General features: G+C 38.3%; 1 long non-coding RNA gene across 5 annotated transcripts in view; it reads right to left on the bottom strand.

Annotated features, from left to right (window-relative positions):
• Positions 1-15,695, bottom strand: part of LOC132677711 (uncharacterized) — a 91,263-nt gene that overhangs the window by 43,962 nt on the left and 31,606 nt on the right. The window contains exon 3 of one of the 5 annotated variants that reach the window (XR_014135357.1): positions 15,398-15,452. The exons of 2 other annotated variants lie outside the window; for them this stretch is intronic. This is a non-coding gene — a long non-coding RNA (uncharacterized LOC132677711). Of the gene's footprint in view, positions 1-97; positions 11,263-14,289; positions 15,453-15,695 lie in introns of those variants that run through there. 2 more of the 5 variants (XR_014135361.1, XR_014135356.1) reach the window with 2 other exon arrangements.

Raw genomic sequence — 15,695 nt, 5'->3', positions numbered from 1 at the left:
CTGGGTGGCCCAGTTGGTTGAGCATCCAACTTCAGCTCAGGCCATAATCTCATGGTTCATGAGTTAGAGCCCCACATTGGGCTCGCTGCTGGGCAGAGCCCACTTAGGATCCTCTTTGTCCCCCTCTTCCCCTGCCCTTTCCCTGCTCTCACTCTCTCTGTCAAAAATAAATAAAACATTTAAAAAGTGTTTTTAAATCCTTCTGCTAATTTTTTTTTTTCATTTTACTTCATTGTACTTTACAAGTCTATACCTTCCATTTGGCTTTTTTAAATAATTTCTATCTTTTTATTGATGATCCCTAATTTTTTAAGTTTTATTTATTTTTGAGAGTAAAAAGGAGATTGTGTGAGTGGGGAGGGGCAGAGAGAGAAGGAGAGAGGGAATCCCAAGTAGACTCCCTGCTGTCACGGAGTATGTGGCTCAAGCTCACAAGCTGTGAGATTATAACCTGAACAGAAATCAAGAGTCAAACATTTAACCAGCTGAGCCACTCAGGTGCCCCAGGCATTTTTTTTAAGATTTTATTTTTAAATAATCTATACGCAGTGTGGGGCTCGAACTCACAACCCCAAAATCAAGAGCTAAATGCTCCATCAACTGAATCAGCCAGGTGCCCCTCATTCAGCCATTTAAAAAAGTTACATTTAGGGGCGCCTGGGTGGCTCAGTCCGTTAAGCGTCCGACTTCAGCTCAGGTCACGATCTCGCGGTCTGTGAGTTCGAGCCCCGCGTCGGGCTCTGGGCTGATGGCTCAGAGCCTGGAGCCTGCTTCCGATTCTGTGTCTCCCTCTCTCTGTGACCCTCCCCCGTTCATGCTCTGTCTCTCTCTGTCTCTCTCTGTCTCAAAAATAAATAAACGTTAAAAAATAAAAAATAAAAAAAGTTACATTTAAAGGGGTGCCTGGGTGGCTCAGTCAGTTAAGCATCCAACTTCAGCTCTGGTCATGATCTCACAGTTCATGAGTTTAAGCCCCGCATCAGGCTCTGTGCTAACAACTCAGAGCCTGGAGCCTGCTTCAGATTCTGTGTCTCCCTCTCTCTCTGCCTCTCCCCTGCTCACAATCTGTCTCCCTCTCTCTCTCTCTCAAAATTAAACATTAAAAAAAATTGTTTTTCAAAGTTATGTTTAAAGAATTTTCAATCATAAGTGAAAGTACTCAGTTACCAGCTGTTGAGCCTGGGATGAGTTACTTAACCTCTCTGTTGAAGTAATATTATTTATAACAGGGGGTTTGGGTGAAGAGTAAATGAAATGATACAGCAGTTCTCAAAGTGTGGTCTCTGGACCAGCATTATCAGCATCAGTTGGAACTTGTCAGAAATGCAAATTATCTAGCCACCCCCCCAAATGACTTTGATGCATCATGCTAAAGTTTGTGAACCACTGGGATAAAGTATTTAAAACATCTAGCACATTGGGGCTCCTGGGTGGCTTAGTCACTTAAGTGTCTGACTTTGGCTCAGGTCATGATCTCATGGTTCATGACTTCAAGCCCCATGTCAGGCTCTATGTGGACAGCTCAGAGCCTGGAGCCTACTGTGGATTCTGTGTCTCCCTCTCTCTCTGCCATCCTCCACTCACGCTTGGTCTCTCTCTCTCAACAACAAATGAACATTAAATAAAAATAAAAATAAACATTTAAATAAACATCCAGCACATGGTAATAATCATAGCTATTAACTTGTAATATGTAGCATGTGAAAAGCATTATGCTAGGGTTTTACATGACTAATATTACTTAACCACCATAACAATCCAGTAAGGTTTCACTATATCCCTTTTATAAATGAGGAAACTGAGGCCCAGGGAAGATAAGGAGCTTAGAGTTGTTCTGTATTCAGGTTTCTTGTTTTGAAACATCAATGTAGTAAGCCACAGATTCACTCACCTCACTCAATCACATGCTTATCAGTCTTATTTATCACCCATTTTACAGATTTTTTTTTAAAAAGTGATGCCCAGGGGTGCCTGGGTGGCTCAGTTGTTTCAGCCTCCACCTCTGGATTTCTGCTCAGGTCACAATTTGTGAGTTTGAGCCCCATGTCGGGTTCTGCGTTGACAGTGCAGAGCCTGCTTGGGATTCTCTTCCTCCCTCTCTCTCTCTGCCCCTCCCTTGCTCATTCTCATACTCTCTCTCTCTCTCCGTCTCTCTCTCTCCCTCTCAAAATAAACAAATAAACTTAAAAAAAAAAGTGATTCCCAGAGAAGAAAAGTGACTTTCCGGAAGTCAAACAGTTAAAGGAAGAACCAAATAATAATAATAAATTTTTTAAATAAAAAAGAATACCTTATTAAAATAGCTAAAGAAATATATCCAGAGAAAATAAATTTGTGTATGACTATTAGCCTCTTGGTGAGAAGAGTTGCTCACAGAGTTGAGGATACTGGAAGCAACATCAATAGCCAACTAAAATACAAGGCATATAATCAAGTGGTTTTCTTTGCTCTGGATGAGCCAAAAGATGTTACTACTCAGTTATTATTGTTTATTCAGAATGTCAGTAAAAAGTTTGACAAGACCTATAAATACAGAGAACTGATGGCTGTCAGAGGGGGATGGACAAAATAGGTGAAGCAGGATGGGAAATACTGGCTTCCAGTTATGTAATGAATTAGTTACAAGAATAAAAGGCACAGCGTAAGGAATGTAGTCAATAACACTGTCAATGATAGCACTGTATGGTGACAGATAGATGGCAGCCGCACTTGTGGTGAGCAAGGCATTATGTATAAACTTGTCGAATCACTGTGTTGTACACCTGAAACTAAAGTAACATTGCATATCGGCTATACTCAAAAAAAAATTTTTTTTAATTTTTTTTAATGTTTATTTATTTTTGAGAGAAAGAGAGCACGAGCGAGGGAGGGGCAGAGAGAGAGGGGAAACACAGAATCTGAAGCAGGCTCCAGGCTCCAAGCCATCAGCACAGAGCCCGACGTGGGGCTTGAACCCAGGAACCGTGAGATCATGACCTGAGCCAAAGTCAGATGCTTAACCGACTGAGCCACCCAAGTGCCCCTATACTCAAAAAAATTTTAACTAATAAGTTTGAAATCATTGGAGAATTAGTTCCTATGAAATACAGAAGAGAGTATTTTCAAATAGTTTGTGAAAACACTAATTCAGTACAACTTGATGTAGAATCTGCTAACATGTGTTACAACTGATAATAATGAAAATATAAAGCAGAAAAAGGTTGGCCGAAGTAAGAGTTAGAGAGGTCTTGGGCATGTTGTGTGTGCCTGAAGTATCTGTGGAACAAGCAGACAGACATCTTCAGGAGGCCACTGGATGTATGGTTCTGAACTCAGGAGGGAAGCCCGAGATGAAAATTAATTTCACTTGTTTTTATCTTTTTATCTTTGGGTGCCTGTGGCTCAGTCAGTTAAGCATCCAACTCTCGATTTAGGCTCAGGTCATGATCTCATAGTTCGTGAGTTAGAGCTGCACATTGGGCTCTGCGGTGACTGTGCAGAGCCTGCTTGGGATTTTTCTCTCTCCCTCTCTCTCTCCCTCTGAAAAATAAACATTAAAAAAAAAAAGAAGAACAAGGGCATAATGGTAAGAACTAAGATAATCAAAACCACAACATGGATAAAACAAAATCACAGCAAAAAATGGAAGAAAATCTGCTTTTAGTTCCAAATGGTGCTTTTACAGATTTTAGAAAACTGCCTAAGAACTGACTTCAATAACAAGGAACCATCAAACCTCAAGAAATAATTCTCAAAAATTGAAAAATTTGACTACTGAATTGTGAAAAACAAAATCAAAACTCTTAACGGGAGGCCTGAAATAGAATGGATAGACATAAATGACTAATTCTGCAAATATCCTAGAATGTAGACTAAAAGAGAGACTGCCAAATGCATATGGGAGGGAGGTCGAGCGTTCCTTCTTGATAATATAAAAAAGTAAGTTTTCCAGCTTATTAGTCATCACAAAAGTAGAAACTGACTTGCCCTCTACTATCTATTGAGTAGAGAGACATAACAGCCTGTCAAATTACTCAAGAAATACACAACCTAGATCAAGAAAAGGAAAATGACTACCCCATATAAGAGGAACCAGAATCCTGAGGAAAGAAGTCTAAGCAAAGTAATTTGTAGACAAAGACAATGATATTGGCTGACATATCCAGAAAAGCTAACATGTAAACAATAAGGATTCCAGTAAATGAAAGGAACAGATGGAAGAGAATTAATCATAAATAAGATACTTTCATAGTGAAAGCCTTTTTTTATGTTTCCTTTTTTTTAATTTTATTTTTTTTTAATTTACATCCAAATTAGTTAGCATATAGTGCAACAATGATTTCAGGAGTAGATTCCTTAGTGCCCCTGACCCATTTAGCCCATCCCCCTCTCACAACCCCTCCAGCAGCCCTCTGTTTGTTCTCCATATTTAAGAGTCTCTTCTGTTTTGTCCTCCTCCCTGTTTTTATATGATTTTTGTTTCCCTTCCCTTATGTTCATCTGTTTTATCTCTTAAAGTCCTCATATGAGTGAAGTCATATGATATTTGTCTTTCTCTGATGGACTAATTTCACTTAGCATAGTACTCTCCAGTTCCATCCATGTAGTTGCAAATGGCAAGATTCATTTGTTTTGATTGCCCAGTAATACTCCATTGTATATATATACCACATCTTCTTTATCCATTCATCCATCAATGGACATTTGGGCTCTTTCCATACTTTAGCTATTACTGATAGTGCTGCTATAAACATTGGGGTGCATGTGTCCCTTTGAAACAGCACACCTGTATCCCTTGGATAGATACCTAGTAGAGCAATTGCTGGGTCCTAGGGTAGTTCTATTTTTAGTTTTTTGAGGAATCTCCATACTGTTTTCCAGAGTGGCTGCACCAGCTTGCATTCCCACCAACAATGCAAAAGAGATCCTCTTTCTCTGCATCCTCACCAACATCTATTGTTTCCTGAGTTGTTAATGTTAGCCATTCTGACGGTGTAAGGTGGTATCTCATTGTGGTTTTGATTTGTATTTCCCTGATGATGAGTGACGTTGAGCATTTTTTCATGTGTCGGTTGGCCATCTGGATGTCTTCTTTGGAGAAGTGTCTATTCATGTCTTTTGCCCATTTCTTCACTAGATTATTTATTTTTGGGGTGTTTAGTTTGATAAGTTCTTTATAGATTTTGGATACTAATCCTTCATCTGATATGTCATTTGCAAATATCTTCTCCCATTCTGTCGGTTGCATTTTAGTTTTGCTGATTGTTTCCTTCTCTGTGCAGAAAGCTTTTATTTTGATGAGGTCCCAGTAGTTCATTTTTGCTTTTGTTTCCCTTGCCTCCAAAGACGTGTTGAGTAAGAAGTTGCTGTGGCCAAGATCAAAGAGGTTTTTGCCTGCTTTCTCCTCAAGGATTTTGATGGCTTCCTGTTTACATTTAGGTCTTTCATCCATTTTGAGTTTATTTTTGTGTATGGTGTAAGAAAGTGGCCCAGGTTCAGTCTTCTGCATGTCACTGTCCAGTTTTCCCAGCACCACTTGCTGAAGAGACTGTCTTTATTCCATTGGATATTCTTTCCTGCTTTGTCAAAGATTAGTTGGTCATACATTTGAGGGTCCATTTCTTGGTTCTCTATTCTGTTCCATTGATCTGAGTGTCTGTTCTTGTGCCAGTACCATACTGTCTTGATTACAGCTTTGTAGTATAGCTTGAAGTCTGAGATGGTGATGCCTCCTGCTTTGGTTTTCTTTTTCAAGATCGCTTTGGCTATTCGGGGTCTTTTCTGGTTCCATAAAAATTTTAGGATTATTTTTTCTATCTCTGTGAAGAATGCTGGTGTTATTTTGATAGGGATTGCATTGAATATGTAGACTGCTTTGGGTAATATCGACATCTTAACAATATTTGTTCCTCCTATCCAGGAGCATGGAATCTTTTTCCATTTTTTTGTGTCTTCTTCAATTTATTTCATAAGCTTTCTATAGTTTTCAGTGTATAGATTTTTCACCTCCTTGGTTAGATTTATTCCTAGGTATTTTATAGTTTTTTGTGCAACTGTAAATGGGATCGATTCCTTGATTTCTCTTTCTGTCGCTTCATTGTTGGTGTATAGGAATGCAACCGATTTCTGTGCATTGATTTTATATCCTGCAACTTTGCTGAATTCATGAATCAATTCCAGCAGGGTTTTTTTTGTGGAATCTTTTGGGTTTTCCATATAGAGTACCATGTTATCTGCGAAGAGTGTAAGTTTGACCTCCTGCTGGCTGATTTGGATGCCTTTTATTTCTTTGTGTTGTCTGATTGCAGAGGCTAAGACTTCCAATACTATGTTGAACAACAGTGGTGAACATGGACATCCCTGTCTTGTTCCTGACCTTAGGGGGAAAGCTCTCAGTTTTTCCCCATTGAGGATGATATTAGTGTTGGGTCATTCATATGTGGCTTTTATGATCTCGAGGTATGCTCCTTCTATCCCTACCTTCTTGAGACTTTTTATCAAGAAAGGATGCTGTATTTTGTCAAATGCTTTCTCTGCATCTATTGAAAGGATCATATGGTTCTTGTCCTTTCTTTTATTGATGTGATGAATCACGTTAATTGTTTTGCAGATATTGAACCAGCCCTGCATCCGAGGTATAAATCCCACTTGGTCGTAGTGAATTTTTGTAATGTACTGCTGGATCCGGTTGGCTAATATCTTGTTAGGGTTTTTTCATCCATGTTCATCAGGGAAATTGATCTATAGTTCTCCTTTTTAATGGGGTCCCTGTCTGGTTTTGGAATCAAGGTAATACTGGCCTCATAGAATGAGTTTGGAAGTTTTCCTTCCATTTCTATTTTTTGGAACAGCTTCAAGAGAATAGGTGTTAACTCTTCCTTAAATGTTTGGTAGAATTCCCCTGGAAAGCCTTTGTCCCTGGACCCTCGTTTTTTGGGAGACTTTTGATTACTAATTCGATTTCCTTACTGGTTATGGGTCTGTTCAAATTTTCTATTTCTTCCTGTTTCAGTTTTGTAGTGTATATGTTTCTAGGAATTTGTCCATTTCTTCCAGATTGCCCCTTTTGTTGGCATATAATTGCTCATAATATTCTCTTATTATTGCTTTTATTTCTGCTGTGTTGGTTGTGATCTCTCCTCTTTCATTCTTGATTTTATTTATTTAGGTCCTTTCCTTTTTCTTTTTGATCAAACTGGCTAGTGGTTTATCAATTTTGTTAATTCTTTCAAAGAACCAGCTTCTGGTTTCATTGATCTGTTCTACTGGTTTTGTTTTGTTCTTGTTTTTGTTTTTGTTTTTTTGGTTCCGATAGCATTAATTTCTGCTCTAATCTTTATTATTTCCTGTCTTCTGCTGGTTTCAGGTTTTATTTGCTGTTCTTTTTCCAGCTCCTCAAGGCGTAAGGTTAGAGTGTGTATCTGAGACCTTTCTTCCTTCTTTAGGAAGGCCTGGATTGCTATATACTTTCCTCTTATGACTGCCTTTGCTGCGTCCCAGAGGTTTGAGGTTGTGGTGTTATCATTTTCATTGACTTCCATATACTTTTTAGCTTCCTCTTTAACTGCTTGGTTAGCCCATTCATTCTTTAGTAGGATGTTCTTCAGTCTCCAAGTATTTGTTACCTTTCCAAATTTTTTCTTGTGGTCGATTTCGAGTTTCATCATGTTGTGGTCTGAAAATATGCACGGTATGATTTCAATCTTTTTGCACTTGCTGAGGGCTGATTTGTGTCCCAGTATGTGGTCTATTCTGGAGAACATTCCATGTGCACTGGAGAAGAATGTGTATTCCGCTGCTTTAGGATGAAATGTTCTGAAAATATCTGTTAAGTCTATCTGGTCCAGTGTGTCATTCAAAGCCATTGTTTCCTTGTTGATTTCTTGATTAGATTATCTGTCCATTGCTGTGAATGGCATGTTGAAGTCTCCTACTATTATGGTATTATTATCGATGAGTTTCTTTATGTTTGTGGTTAATCGATTTATATTTGGGTTCTCTCACATTTGGAGCATAAATGTTTACAACTGTAGGGTCTTCTTGGTGGATAGACCCCTTAACTATGATATAATGCCTTTGTTCATCTCTTGATACAGTCTTCATTTTAAAGTCTACATTGTTAGATATATGGAGTATGGCTACTCCAGCTTTCTTTTGTTGACCATTAGCATGACAGATGGTTCTCCTTACTTTCTTTTTTAAATTTTTTAAAATGTTTTATTTTTTTGAAGAAGAGAGAGAGACAGAGCATGAGTGGGGGAGGAGCAAAGAGAGAGGGAGACATAGAATTTGAAGCAGGCTCCGGGCTCTAAGCTGTCAGCACAGAGCCCGATGCAGGGCTCAAACTCACAAACTGTGAGATCATCACCTGAGCCGAATCAGACACTTAACTGACTGAGGTACCCAGGCACCCCATCTATCGCCTTACTTTCAATCTGAAGGTGTCTTTAGGTCTAAAGTTGGTCTCTTGTACACAGCATATAGATGAATCTTGTTTTCTTATCCATTCCATTACCCTATGTCTTTTGATTGGAACATTGAGTCTATTGACATTTAGAGTGAGTACTGAAAGATACGAATTTATTGCCATTATGATGCTTGTAGAGTTGGAATTTCTTGTGGTGTCCTCTGGTCCTTTCTAATCTTTGTTGCTTTTGGTATTTCTCTTTCTTTCTTTCTTTCTTTCTTTCTTCCTTTCTATTTTCATCTTTTCTCCCCTCAGAGAGTCCCCCTTAAAATTTCTTGCAGGGCTGGTTTAGTGGTCACAAACTCCTTTAATTTTTGTCTGGGAAACTTTTTATCTCTCCTTCTATTTTGAATGACAGCCTTGCTGGATAAAGAATTCTTGGCTGCATATTTTTCTGATTCAGCACATTGAATATATCCTGCCACTCCTTTCTGGCCTGCCAAGTTTCTGTGGATAGGTCTGCTGCAAACCTGATCTGTCTTCCCTTGTAGGTTAAGGACTTTTTTTTCCCTTGCTGCTTTCATGATTCTCTCCTTGCCTGAGTATTTTGTGAATTTGACTATGATACGCCTTGTTGATGGTTGTTTTTTGTTGAATCTAATGGGGGTCCTCTGTGCTTCCTGGATTTTGATGTCTGTGTCTTTCCCCAGGTTAGGAAAGTTTTCTGCTATGATTTGCTCACATAACCCTTCTACCCCTATTTCTCTCTTCCTCTTCTGGGAACCCTATGATTCTGATGTTCCTTTTTAATGAGTCACTGATTTCTCTAATTCTTAAATTGTACTCTTTTGCCTTAATCTCCCTCTTTTTTTCTGCTTCATTATTCTCCATAAGTTTGTCCTCTATTATTGCTGATTCTCTGTTCTGCCTCATCCATCCTTGCAGCTGCAGCATCCATCCGTGATTGCAGCTGAGTTATAGCATTTTTATTTCATCCTGACTAGTTTTTACTTCTTTTATCTCCCATAGTCGAAAGCCTTTGAGTTTTCACATTGAAAGAGATATACTAAGAGAGTTAAGAAATAAAAAAAGATACACAAGCCTTTGGTTTCAACTCTGATATTTAAAGAGCTTGCAGGTTGTCACTCCCATCCTAAAATCCCCTAAAAATCAATGACTTTCCTTGAAACCATCAGAGAACTGAAGTCACAAGGCAAACTGTCACCCTGAAATCTAGACAGGTAGACACATGCAGAGTCACAGCTGCTCACAGCTGCTCCAAGTGAGCAGAAGCTGGCAGAGCCATAAGCTGGTAAATTTGCTAACTGCTGGGGGCTATGTTTAGAGAAGCATCAGAGTAAACCAGAGGGTACAGCAGTGGGGCTGCCACACTTTCATGGGCTTTCTGTCCCACAACTTCACCAGGTTCTCATGAATAACATCCAGGAAAGATCCACTTAGACCTGGCAAGAGTAGGGCAACAGTAACTATTGTGGAAATATGCTCAGTATCTTCTTCATAACAAAGGCTTACTCTCTGAAATCTAATCCCAGCTGAAGGAAGGGAATTCTTCTCCACACTATCCATCTCTAGCCTTCCTGTCCCATTTAAGGCTGGAGGGCAGGGAACAGTTTTTGAAGGTTATTGTTTCAGGGGCGCCTGGGTGGCTCGGTCAGTTAAGTGTCCAACTCTTGATTCCAGCTCAGGTTATGATCTCATGGTTCATGAGGTCCGTGAGATCTCTCTCTCTCAAAATAAATGAATAAACATTTAAAAACAAATTTTTTTAAAGAATGAAATCTTGCCATTTGCAACTACATGGATGGAACTGGAGGGTATTATGCTAAGTGAAATTCGTCAGTCAGAGAAAGACAAAAATCATATGACTTCACTCATATGAGGACTTTAAGACACAAAACAGATTAACATAAGGGAAGGGAAACAAAAAAATATATAAAAACAAGGAGGGGGACAAGCAGAAGAGACTCATAAATATGGAGAACAAACAGAGGGTTACTGGAGGGTGTGTGGGAGGGGGGACGGGCTAAATGAGTAAGGGGCACTAAGGAATCTACTCATGAAATCATTGTTGCACTATATGCTAACTAATTTGGATGTAAATTTCAAAAATAAATAAATAAATAAATAAATAAATAAATAAATAAAACAAGTTAATAAAATAAATAAATAAATAAAGCATCATGTCACAGTGGGAGAGGAATGGTGGGAGATCCGAGGAGTAAGAACAAGGTTAACAGGAATGATGTAAAACAGAAAGTTCTTGACACTGTGCTTATAATGTGCCAAATAAACACATGATTATGGAAAAAACAAAACAAAAAAACAAACAAAAAATAAATAAATAAAAACAAAATTTTTAAAAAGTTATTGTTTCAAGGAATTGAGGAGAAACTCGGCCAAGAAAGGAAATAGAAGGCGGGAGGAGGGGTAGTTATACCACTGAAGAAACACTTGTGAAAATCGCAGCCCAGGGACACAGACCCACTAAAAGACTGAGATTTAATCATGAGATTTTAGAATGCTTTCCCTCCACACTTTATCGCCACACCAACAGGATTCCAGCATAACATCAATAGATTATAGCTAAAAAAGCTACAAGACACAGACTCTCCACTGAGGCAGAGTTCTTAAGGAATCTCAAAGTCTTCAAAGAAGGGAGACAAAAATAAGGACACCAGAGGAAGTGAAGCCCCGAAACCTACAACAAACATTAAACAAAGCTCATCTGCTAGCCAGAATAACACAAGTCCTCACACTAAAGGTCTACTTACCTCAGTTTCTATTACCAGATACCTGTTCAACTTTGAACAACAACAACAAAACTATGACATAAGCCAATAAAAGAGAAAATACACCTAAAGAAAAAAGGAATAAGAACCACACTCAGCTATGAAACAGATGTTGGTATTATCACACAGATAGTTTAAAATAACTATGATTAATACGTAAGGACTCCCCTTCAGAGTTTTGTCAAAGGCAAATGGTTTTATTTTTTATGTTTTTCATTTTGTTTTGTTTTTTTAGTAATCTCTAACCCAACATGGGGCTCGAACTCACAGCCCTGAGATCAAGAGTAGCATGCTCTTCCGACTGAGCCAGCTAGGCACCCCCAAGCAAATGGTTTGAAAGACATTTTAAAAAATCCACTCAGTACATCACAATTGAGAATTTTATTAATAAATTTTTAGGAGTAAAATTATTAAATTTTATTAAAAATTTCTTTCAAAGAAAGAAGTGAAAAAAAGTATTTGCAAGAAATAAATAAGAGAAAAACCTGCTTCAAATTCTGTGTCTCCCTCTCTCTCTGCCCCTCCCCCACTCTCTCTCTCTCTCTCTCTCTCTCTCTCTCTCTCAAAAATAAATAAATGTTCAAAAACAATTTTTTTAAGAAATAAATAAGAGAAAAAGGATTACTGTCCAAATTACATAAAGGATTTTTACAAGGTCATAAAAAATAGAGGAAAATGGGCAAATACATAGACAAGGCAATCCATTATCATATCATATATGAAACATCACAGTTAATCAATAATTCACGGTAAATAGTAGACCAGCCATGGCAGGTATTCAACAATAGGAAATAGGAAGTCACTGTATCAGCAGGGGCCTCCTGTGTCACAGGATCCTGGACTCTACCCTACTGATGGCTAGCAGCCAAGAAAGTGGAAGAAACACTAACTGATTAACATTTTAGACAAATTACTGAAAACAAACTTGAGATCTAGAAAAGAAGCATAAAGGCTGGAACAAAGAAGAGAAAATGAAACTGTGGTAGGCTACAAGGATAAGACAGAAAAGACAAATTTAAGAAATATTAACAATTTAAAAGAAACAAGAATGGGATAACTAACTAGAATGACAGGAGAACTGAGACAGAAAGTGGTTTAGGACTTCTATCACATGGATGACTGGCTAAGCAGTGTTAATATGTGACAGAGAATAAAGAAACACGAGTACTTTAATTATGGATCTGTTATTTTTGGATGCTCTTGAACAAGTTACACACAGGGGACCAGCAGAGAGGTACGCTGGAAAGACAGACTCCCACAGGTGCCCATCAGCTATGAACACAGAGAAGATGAATCTGTGAGGGCAATGAGAATAACAAGAAGCAGAGAGATGGGACATGCTCCTGAGGATGATAATGTTTAAGGGCAAAAGGATGGAAGAAAGCACCACAAAATACAAAATACAGACAAAGGCACATCCAGTGGGATGGTGTCAGAGAAACCAACAAGAAACTCTCAGGAGAGAACAGTCCACAGTGTCCATGAGACAGCAGGTACTGGTAATAGCCATCATTTTATTGTAATTAGATCACTGTGACCTTTACGAAAAGACGTTAAGACAACTGGAAAGGAAGAAGCAAGAATGGTCTGAAACGTAAAATAGAATTATGGACATAAGAGCCAGAGAGTATAACTCTGAACTATCTGTGCCACCACTAAATACGGCCTAACGGGGGCAAAAATCATTTACTGGAATAATCAGTAAAGAACATACACTTGATTCGTTCTTCCAAATACTCTACATTTTATCCCTGGATCATACAGGAACATCAGAAAATGGTCTAGAGCACTGCTGTCCAGTTTGGTAGCCACAAGCCACATGTGGCAACTAAGCACTTAAAAGTGTTGATATGTGAGTCGATACTACTCAAAGCAATCTACGTATTCAATGCAATCCCTATCAAAATAACACCAGCATTCTTCACAGAGCTAAACCAAAGAATCCTAAAATTTGTATGGAGCCAGAAAAGACCCTGAATAGCCAAAGCAAGCCTGAAAAAGAAAACCAAAGCTGGAGGTATCACAATCTCAGACTTCAAGCTGTATTACAAAGCTGTAATCATCAAGACAGTATGGTACTGGCACAGAAACAGACACATAGATCAATGGAACAGAATAGAAAACCCAGAAATGGACCCACAAACATATGGCCAACTAATCTTTGACAAAGCAGGAAAGAATATCCAATGGAATAAAGACAGTCTCTTCAGCAAGTGGTGCTGGGAAAACTGGACAGCGACATGCAGAAGAATGAACCTGGACCACTTTCTTATGCCATACATAAAAATAAACTCAAAATATATTAAAGACCTAAATATAAGACAGGAAGCAACCAAAATCCTAGAGGAGAAAACAGGCAACAACCTCTTTGACCTCAACTGCAGCAACTTACCTGACATGTCTCTGGAGGCAAGGGAAACAAAAGCAAAAATGAACTATTGGGACCTCATCAAGATAAAAAAAACAAAACAAAACTTCTGTACAGTGAAGGAAAAAATCAGTAAAACTAAAAGGCAACCAATGGAATTGGAAAAGATATTTGCAAATGACATATCAGATAAAAGGTTAATATCCAAAATCTATAAAGAACTTTTCAAACTCAACACCCCCAAAATACAGTGAAGAAATGGGCAAAAGACATGAATAGACACTTTTCCAAAGAAGACATCCAGATGGCTAACAGACAGACACATGAAAAGATGCTCAACATCACTATCATCAGAGAAATACAGATCAAAACCACAATGGATATGACCTCACATCTGTCAGAATGGCTAAAATTAACAACTCAGGCAACAATGGATGTTGGCAAGGATGCAGAAAAAGAGGAACTCTTTTGCACTACTGGTAGGAATGCAAACTGGTGCAGCCACTCTGGATAACAGTATAGAGGTTCCTCAAAAAATTAAAAAATGGAACTACCCTATGACCCAATAATTGCACTACTAGGTATTTATGCAAAGAATACAGGAGTGCTGTTTTGAATGGGCACATTCACCCCAATGTTTATAGCAGCATTATCAACAATAGCCGAAGTATGGAAAGAGCCCACATGTCTATCAACCAATGAGTGGATAAAGATGTGGTACATACACACACACACACACTGGAATATTACTTGGTGGTCAAAAAGAATGAAATTTTGCTATTTGCAACAATGTGGATGGAACTAGAATGTATTATACTAAGCAAAATAAGTTAGTCAGAGAAAGACAAACATCATATAACTTCACTCATATGTGGAATTTAAGATTCAAAACAGATGAACATAAGGGAAGAGAAGCAAAAATAATATAAAAACAGAGAGGGAGATAAACCATAAGAGATTCTTAAATACAGAGAACAAACTGAGGGTTGCTGGAGAGTGGGGCGGGGGGGTGGCTAAATGGGCAAGGGGCATTAGGAGGGCACTTGTTGGGATGAGCACTGGGTGTTATATGTAAGTGATGAATCACTAAATTCTATTCCTGAAATCATTATTACACTATATGTTAACTTGGATTTAAATGAAAAAAAAAAAAAAGCTAATTAGAAAACAACAAGAACTAGCTAATTAGTAATTTTGCTAAGTCCAAATTAGAGTTATCATTGGGATATTAAAAAAAAGACCAAAAAAGATGTTGATTTGTTATAGGAACCACATTTTAATTGCTTTAAATGAACTATCTACATGGGGCTAGTGGTTACTATACTGTACAGCATCCAGTACCAGACACGATATTCTGATTCTCTGAAAATCTATATCCACTGAGTTCTCCCTTAGCTCTAGAGTCCTCTGTTCCCATTGAAGAACTGCTCAGTGAAAGAGGCTGCATTTCTTCTAGGGAAGTTGTTAGAAGGTTGTACACTTCATCATCCGTACAGAGTGCAAGAAAGGAACTTCTTTTAGACTTTAATGCTAGCAAGTCTTCATGCCCCATAAATAATCAATATGGTTTCTGTTTATGGAAAATGTAAATCATGTAACAGATACTGCATGACTATCAGAAAGATTAGGAAATTTGCAGCTTATCTTTGATAACTCTGTAAGATCATAAGATCTGTCCATATCTATATATTACATCCTTCTGTTCTTGATCTGCTACTGTATATTTTCCCTATTGTTGATTTATAATTTCTATATTTCCACTCTAATCTACTAACTCTTAAAAGTCTCACACAAGGCATTAGAAATAAAGGGAATAACAAATAAACAACTCACCTGGGATCTGTTCATTTTCTGGTTTGGAAAAGTGTAGAGAAGTGTAAAGGTAGAGCTGGGAAGAAGGAAGCAAGAATAAAGTCAGGAAAATATGGCCTGCCTTGCAGTTCCTGGATTCACCTTTCTATTTATTTCTTTTTAATGTTTACTTATTTTTGAGAGAGAGAGAGGGAGAGAGAGAGAGAGAGAGAGAGAGAGAGAGAGAGTGCGAGCATGAGTGGGGGAGGGGCAGAGAGAGAGGGAGACACAGAATCCGAAGCAGGCTCCAGGTTCTGAGCTGTTAGCACAGAACCCTATT

Source organism: Panthera onca, chromosome D2 (assembly GCF_046562875.1).
Source record: "Panthera onca isolate mPanOnc1 chromosome D2, mPanOnc1 haplotype 2, whole genome shotgun sequence".
Lineage (NCBI taxonomy): Eukaryota > Metazoa > Chordata > Mammalia > Carnivora > Felidae > Panthera > Panthera onca.
This window is presented reverse-complemented; position numbering and strand designations above follow the sequence as displayed.